Source organism: Piliocolobus tephrosceles, chromosome 9, assembly GCF_002776525.5.
Source record: "Piliocolobus tephrosceles isolate RC106 chromosome 9, ASM277652v3, whole genome shotgun sequence".
Taxonomy (NCBI): Eukaryota; Metazoa; Chordata; class Mammalia; order Primates; family Cercopithecidae; genus Piliocolobus; species Piliocolobus tephrosceles.
The window spans coordinates 83,124,761-83,133,518 of NC_045442.1; the positions used below are offsets into that span (position 1 = coordinate 83,124,761).

The 8,758-nt window shown below is 39.4% G+C and overlaps 1 pseudogene; it reads left to right on the plus strand.

The window, feature by feature from the left end:
• The window catches only part of LOC113225088, a 9,213-nt pseudogene extending 8,338 nt beyond the window's left edge, over positions 1-875 (plus strand).
• Positions 876-8,758: the final 7,883 nt, after the last annotated feature.

Consider the following 8,758-nt stretch of genomic DNA (forward strand, 5'->3'; position numbering starts at 1 on the left):
CTTCCCTTCCCTTCCCTTCCCTTCCCTTCCCTTCCCTTCCCTTCCCTCCCCTCCCCTCCCCTCCCCTCCCCTCCTGTCCCCTCCCTGTGTGGCGCCTGCACAGCCCATCTTCATTTCTACAAAATCAGTGTGCTTTCCAGCTCTCGTTAGTCTTTTTCTCATTCTCAGTGGTCTCCTCATTCTGTATTTTAAAGTGGATTTCAAACGTTTATATCTTGTTCTGAAGTGGAATTTTATTGGGTTAAAATCGGGGTTATTTTAAAATGTTAGAAAAACTAGCATTCTTGTAGCACTGGAACTGAGGTTTTTCTAGTTAGGTGTTCAGGTTATCAGGTTATATACTCCCTGAACTTTGGAAAAGTTTAATGGAGATGGGGGTCCATTTCAAGCTTTGTTGTACGGATTTTCTTTGCTTCTTCTTTTTTTTTTTTTTTGAGACGGAGTCTCGCTCTGTTGCCCAGGCAGGAGTGCAATGGCGAGATCTCTGCTTACTGTAAGCTCCACCTCCCGGGTTCACGCCATTCTTCTGCCTCAGCCTCCTGAGTAACTGAGACTACAGGCACACGCCACCACATTTGGATAATTTTTTTGTATTTTTAGTAGAGATAAGGTTACACCTTGTTAACCAGGATGGTCTCGATCTCCTGACCTTGTGATCTGCCCAATTGGCCTCCCAAAGTGCTGGGATTGCAGTCGTGAACCACTGTGCCCGGTCTCTTCTCTGCTTTTTGAGGCATTAAGAAAGGTTCTCAGGAAATGTGTCCAAGATAATTTTGAGAAACTGCGTGAAACCAGTGTCTCTCCAAGATCTTTGTGCTTTCCTCATGTGCCCTTTCTTGATGGTCTTGACAGGACGAGGTGGGGCCCACCCATGAGCTGGTCCAGACTTTCATCACCACTCACTCCACCAAGATGGCTTCAAGTCGAGTGATGCTATTTTCTGGTTCCAAGCCACTTGGGTCAGAGAATATAGATAATCACAGGTAAGTCTGCTTTTTTTTCCTATTTTTAATTAAAAAGATATATTATGGAAGATTTTATCACCTGTAATTCTGCCATTATAACACATTTTGTTGGGATTCATTCTATTTTTTTTCTTTGTGTGTGCATGTGTCTCTTCACTTATCTGATATTATGAGGAAGTCTTTTCTTGAAATAAAATACAAGATGCATTTTTCAACAGACCCCAAATATTCCTCAAATACCACGCCATCTTCCATTGGTTGCTTTTTTGTTTTTTTAGGAGACCTGAGGCCACTTGGCTTTCTTTTGGTGGCCAAAACACTAGAGCAGAGTCAGGGAGTTTGTGGCTGTCCAGAAGCCATATGCCTTCTCTCTGAAAGTTTTATTTAGATGATGTTGTATTATCTCATGGGTAGGTTTACACTGATATGTGGCTTATGTGAATTATTTTTCAGCCTGGGTTAAGAATTTGTATACCTTTATACATAGTGGATGTTTGCAAAACATTGGTTTTGTTGTACTGATTTATGACTCCCAGTAAAATTTATCTGAAAAATTTGAGATAATCTAGTATGTAGTTTGTTACAATGTGCATAAAGTACTACCGCAGTGACTGACATAATGAGTGTTATTAGCTACTTTCATTTTTGCATATCCTTCTAGTCATCCTTGTCTACAAGCCTACCCTCTTCTAATAGAGTTACAGTTAAAATACGTAATTTTATTTCTATATTCTCAGCATTTCCTTTTTCTATACAGTCTTTACAGTCTTTATGTAGTCACATTTTGTTATTATTGGTGTATTTTTTTTTGTTTTGAGAGAAGGTCTTGCTTTGTCTCCCAGGTTGGAGTGCAGTGGCGTGATCTTGGCTCATTGCAGCCTGGAACTCCCAGGCTCAAGTGATCCTCCCTCTTCAACCCTGCAAGTAGCTGGGACTACAGGAGTGCACCACCACTCCGACTGATTTTTTTCTTTTTTTCTGGAGATTAGTTCTATGTTGCCCAGGCTGGTCTCGAACTCCTGGGCTCAAGCTATTCTCCCACGTTGGCCTCCCAAAGTCCTGGGATTACAGGTGTGAGCCACTGTCTGGCCTATTATTGCTGTATTCAAACTTGGCCATCTCTTATGGTATGATTTTTCATTTTTTCTAATTTAGGTTTTCATACTTTTATATATTGTGCTATGTTAAATAGCTCTGTATAGTTTTCTTTCATCCAGTGATTTTAGCCTCGTTATGATCTTCTCTATCATTTATGGCACTGGTGACTTAAATTGAATGTTCTTCCTGTGTCATTCCTCCTACGTTTGTTACCTGGCATTTTTAACAAAGAGCTTTCGCTTCTCCTCTTTATTTTGGTATCACTGCTGACTAATGCACTTGCGTTTTATTCTATGGGTTATTTTCCATCACTGTCGTTGTTCTTTCTGATGTCTATGCTGTCCCAGATTTGGCCACAGGAGCCTTCAGCCTGTATCCTGTGTCCTGTCAACTGTCTCTGTTAGTCTTTAGCATTTCTTACTTTCTGACAGAACAAGAGGATCCAGGCTCATTTTGCCCTCTTCCTGCCTTGGGCCTGGACTCAGCCATTTCTCTTAAGGATCATGTGTTTTTGGCTTAGAAATTAATCAGCTTTCCAAAAGATCTACAAAACACGAACTTCCCTGTTGAGCAATTGTTTTCTAAAATTAGATTTTTTTTAAAAGGGTTATTCCTTTATTCTCGCTGTAAGGTCTTTTGAGGTGTGGTGTTAGGGAACCATGCCTGAGTTTGCTTATTAACTCTTCCAGTGTTTATCAGATCATTTTTTCCCTATGCTATGTCATCTGAAACATTTTAAACAATTCCTTGACATTTTTCTATTTCTTTGTATTTTCATTGACTATATTGCCATTTCTAGGTTAGCTGGTTAATGTACAAATTGAATTATTTTGCATTTCCTTGGTAATATAGGCTGTTGATGCTAAAGGAGGAAAAACAAATGGACTTTAAAACTGGTCAGATGCATCGGAAAGCCATTTTTGGAGATGATTCTATGCTAACATCCTCTCTCCTTTCTTGATCTCTTAATTTTTTTTTCTTACCCAAGTATATACAGGTTGATTTTGTCTTTCTAGAAGATCCAAGATCTTTGGTTTAGAGATATATTCTCTTGGCCGGGCGCGGTGGCTCAAGCCTGTAATCCCAGCACTTTGGGAGGCCGAGACGGGCGGATCACGAGGTCAGGAGATCGAGACCATCCTGGCTAACACGGTGAAACCCCGTCTCTACTAAAAATACAAAAAACTAGCCGGGCGAGGTGGCGGGCGCCTGTAGTCCCAGCTACTCCAGAGGCTGAGGCAGGAGAATGGCGTAAACCCGGGAGGCGGAGCTTGCAGTGAGCTGAGATCTGGCCACTGCACTCCAGCTCGGGCGACAGAGCAAGACTCCGTCTCAAAAAAAAAAAAAAGAAAAAAAAAAAAATAGAGATATATTCTCTTAATGTTAACTGGTATTAGAATACCCTTTTCTGTATTTTATTTCAGTACATTTTGAGAGTAGAAATGATTATATTTTCTTTTAACTTGTGAAGTAGAGCATGGCATACAAATGTTGTATTCACAGTATTTCAAAAAATTACCTTCTTACTGTACAAGTTGTATTCAGCATATAAAGTCTATCCATCTTTGTTTTAGATGCAGTGTGATTATTACATGTTGATAAGGTATGAATTGGAGGTGGGATCCAAAATTACTGCACTTACTGTAATTTTTAAGCTAATTGTAGGTTTGGTGGTGAATATTTTGCTTCTGCAAAATGCAAATAGCATTTCATCAGAAGTTGTTTTATGGTCTTTCAGACATTTTGTTTTATATCTTTGGTGCTTTCTGCCCATGAAGTATCTCTTTTGTGTGTTTGTGCGTGTGTGTATTGATCTGCCTCTAAATTTCACAGCGCTCATTGTCAGGGATCAGCAGAATCAGGCCTAGGCAGAGAGCTGAGCAGTACTCTAGTAAGTCTCTGTGTCCTGGTTGCCACATTATCTCTGTTGTATATTTATAGATTGGAGAACTCTCTGACCTGTAACAAAGGTTGGATAGGACAGAGACAATTGGGAGAGGAATCCTCTGCTCTATTGTCCCCTGTGCCCCACTCCGAAATACGCTCTGAAATCTGTATTGAAATATTAAATTTGTATGGTGAATGTATTCTTTTTTAATGTCAAAAAATTAAATGATTGGTCAGCCCACTTAATATTTACAATGCAGGACTGACTTTGCATATTCTCTGTCTTGTATTTTTGCTTTATTTAAGCTAAGCTAGCCTTCAACGTTGGAAGCTGAATTGACAGTTGAAAAATAATGACATGTATACAAAGTGTGTTTGGAGGATTGCGGATGCAGGGGCACTGTACTGCTAAAGGAGTGTTGGAAGCTCGCTGCAGAAGATGATAAAAGCAGGCTGATGTGTATTACCTGCTGAAAGGTAAGCTGGAGGCACAGGTGAAGATTACTAAACCTAATGAGCAGTTTGGCAGATAAGACAGGCTGTCAGGCCATGGCAGTTCAGCAGTGGGCGTGCTGCCTGTGAACCAAGTCATTTGTTCCAGAGGCCTACACTTAAATACCACAAATAAAATCTTCCTTGTCACTGATACTTGGTATCACAATGAAACAGATACTATCTTTCAGATTTCCGGTTGAATTACGAGCCATTAACATCTGGTGATTTGAGTTGTAAAATTATTTTTAGTTTTGCCTGTTCACATTTCATCCATAAAGCACAAACAAGTTATATTTTCCCACATAAGAATGTAAGCAGTATAAGACTTTAAAACACACTAATGAAATATACATGATTACATCCTTCAATGAACTAAAACTTCCATCTGTGATCTTTATTTTGCAACACTCTGAAGTAATATTATAGTCTTTTCAGTATGCTGTGTCATTTATATCCCTTACTTTATCCTAGGAATCCTGTATTGCCATTGAGCATATGAAAATTGAGACATGTGCATAGCTTCTCCCAGTTGAGCCCATCAGTGGGGAGGAGCTATGTACCGAGGACATTTGGCAAAGATTTTCATGAGTCTGTTGGATATAACGGCTCCTTAAGGAAACCTCACAGTTTACCTTCCCTGTTTTTTTTTTTACCATTTGTAAACTAAGGCTCAGTGATATAAAATATAACACATTCTGTGCTGTGGCATAACTGAAGCTTAGGTTTCCATATTCAAGGCAAGCACAAGTATAGCTGGAAAAGTATGAACACTTATTATGCCTCAAGATTCCTCTGTTGGTTTAGTTGGGGCATTTCTAAATAGCTGACTTGGGACTAAAGCATCTTTCTATCTGGCATCAGTATTTCTAAGTTGCCTTTAAGCTTAATAAACGTTTGGTTTTTATATTTCATTGCTTCAATGTGGAACACTGCAATTAAAAAAAGTCACAGATACGTAGTATGTAATATAATAGCATTGTATATGTATATGTAAGATAGTATTTTACACTAAGTAATAGTGACTGGCAGTCCATTGGTTGAAGAAGTATTATTTTTCAGATATTCCGCTCTGTGTCATCAGGTGTAGACACTGACCTGGTATTTATCTGGAAGGGCTGTCAGGAGTTCACAGTGCTGCCTGTGGGTTATCTCCAGACCCTTTACATATGGCACTTTAGGACAGGTTGAGTCACAGGTTGCACTAGAAGTTACCTTTCAAATTAGACCTGAACTGTGTGGAACTGGAACGCTTGTACACAAAGCTCTCTACCATCCAAATCCTGCTGAAGTCTTAGGGAAGAACAGTTTTCCAGATTCATTCTTTCCACACACAAGATTTCCCCACTGCCCAATTACTCTCACCTTTTTTTCTTTTTTTCTTGACTGTTATATTTTACTGGACTCTGGAGTCTTTACCTTGTACTGTCACCTTTGCGTGGGAGTGTACCTTATTTCACCAGTTATACTATCTGTTTATCAAAAGCAGAAGTAGTTACTTACACTTGAAAATTTGTACCGAGAATATAGCTGGGAATATGTTAAGAAAGTATACTTAAAGTAAGAAATCAAAGGAAGTGTATTTAAATCAAAGCAAGAAATCCCATTTCCAAATGGCAATAAAGTGTGTGTTGCATAGAGAGAATCAGTGCAGCAAAGTGTTTTAGTAGCCCAGATTCGATTGTACACTGGTGAATAAGCAAGAGTTCTTTTTCATTTTCATCTTGCAATTAACTGGGTATTTGGGTTCTTTTTCTATTCACATATGTCAGATAGAGACATGCGTGTTGTAAATTATTTTGTCAGAATGAAAGCCTGGCAGATTAAATGCTTTCTTCTCTTCTTGCTGGACTTGATATCAATCTCTTCGTCATTTCTTGATAATATGTTTGGTTATTTATGTTTTCATTGCTTTTAGTATCAGAGATGGCTTTGGATTCCCAGTTCTGCGTGCTCCTGTCTGGCTCCTGAACCCAGCTGGAGAGGTGAGTCAGTCCCAACTGGTGAAGTACTGAGAAGAAGCTACACAAAAGGCAGCAAGGTATTAATAAGTGTACCTCTGACATTTTAACCACCTCTGACTTTTCCATCTAATGGACAAGTAGTAGTCTCTGTCAGAGCTTCATTTTAAAGAAAAAAAAGAAACTTTGAAGTTATCAACTGTTTATTAATTTATGCTGTTATTTTGTGTTTACTCAACTCATTATATTGACTTGTAAATTAGTAATTTGTGACCTATTATTTATGAATTCATTGCCTACATGTCAGCAAACAAATTTTCTTCTCAATAAAGAATCCAGTGGCTGGGCACAGTGGTTCACATCTGTAATCTCAGCATGTTGGGAGAGCAAGTCAGGAGGCTTCCTTGAGGCCAGGAGTTCAAGACCAGTCTGGGCAACATAGCAAGATTACATCTCTACAAAAACATGAAAACATTGGCTGGGCATGGTGGCTCATTCCTGTAGTTCAGGCTACTCAGGAGCCTGAGGTAGGAGGATCACTTGAACCCAGGAGTTGGAGGCTGCAGTGAGCTCTGATCCTAACACTGCTCTCCAGCCCGAGTGACAGACCAAGACACCATCTCTTCAAAAAAGGAATCTAGGGGCGTCAGTGTGTGCACGCAGCATGGCTTGTGAATGCGGAAGTGCATGTGTGCATAGTTGTGCTCAAGAATGTGTTGATGATTATACCTTCTCAGAATGAAGATAATGTGAGGTGGAGTCTTGCCCTGTTGCCAGGCTGGAATACAGTGGCACTATCTCGGTTCACTGCAACCTCTGCCTCCCGAGTTCAAGCGATTCTCCTGCCTCAGCCTCCCAAGTGGCTGGAACTACAGGCAAACGCCACCACACCTGGCTAATTTTTTGTATTTTAGTAGAGATGACGTTTACCACGTTGGCCAGGATGGTCTCGATCCCCTGACCTCGTGATCCGCCCGCCTCTACCTCCCAAAGTGCTGGGATTACAGGTGTGAGCCACTGTGCCTGGCCTGAAGGTCACTTTTAGAAAGATCTCTCCACATCTTAGATTTGAGTCTTCCTTTAAATTTTTCTCATTGACATTGGAAAGCACCTGACCATATATAAAGTGAAGAATTTTCGTAACTCCAAAAAGGATAATTATGACATCATCTATTATTTCTGTCTCTTGTCTCATAAATCTAAACCATCAACCTGCTTATTTTTGTATACTGTCACACTGTGTATTTCCTGCATTGAATGCCTTTCTATTGATATTCTCTGTAAAAATGATGGGAAGTTTTCTGCACCCTAAATTTTCTGTTATGGGGATTAAATATCCACTATCCATGTTTTTCCAAGTTTCACAGCAGCAACGGTAAATACCGCCCTCACAGCAGCCTGTTTGTCCTGCAGTTGTGTTTCTATCACATTACACAAAGCCTCTTTGTCTTTGTAGTCGTTCCCTAATAAGTTTTTTAAAAAATTATGTAATGTGTGTATATACAAATACCTATATGTATGTGTGTACACATACAGCTGATATCTAGTGAGATTATGCAGGCATGAACAATAGAATTAGCTTGTAATTTTAAGAAAATAAATTATTTTGTAAAGATAAATCTCATGTTTAAGAAGGGGAATTACAGTGGAATCATTTAGGGATGCCTCAGCCTAAACATAATATGGAAAAAGCCATAACCAAAAGTCATGTTAGAGTACTGCTAGGTTACTCAACCTATCATCACATTTAACTAAAATGTCAGTTTGAACCATGGCCAGTCTATTTTGGTTAATATATTATTTAAATCAACCTGTGAAGTCTTCATTTTAAATGTAGAATTTGTGTTAACGAACCGGAGAATAACATTCTGTTGCTTGGAAGACGTGTTAAAGCCTAAAGATTTATGACTTTGTAAAAGAACAAAACCAGCTGGTGATCAGTTGGCATTAGTGCATAAGGATGTACTCATATTTGGTAATAGCCATTTTTTTCTAACTAGAGTAAGGGAGTTGAGAACGGGAAGCCAAAACAAGGACACGTATGTATAAAAAATCATAAAACAAAACTGCATTGAGTTCTGAGTATGCGTCTGTAATCCGTGCTTCAGTTTGAGAGGTTCATGTGTCCCTTATGAGAAGGGACAGGAAAGCCAGGAGGACAGGAGTGTGTTTGGGCCTGTGCTTCCACCACAGAAGTCAGCAGCTCTACCTTTCTCTTTTCTCCTCTTTATCTAATAATTGTCTCCTCTTCAAATTTGGGAAATGAGCTTAATCAAAGGTTTGTTGTGTTATTGTTTGTTTGTTTTCGAAATGTGGCCTCAGTGTGTTGCCCAGGCTGGTCTTAAACTCCTGGGC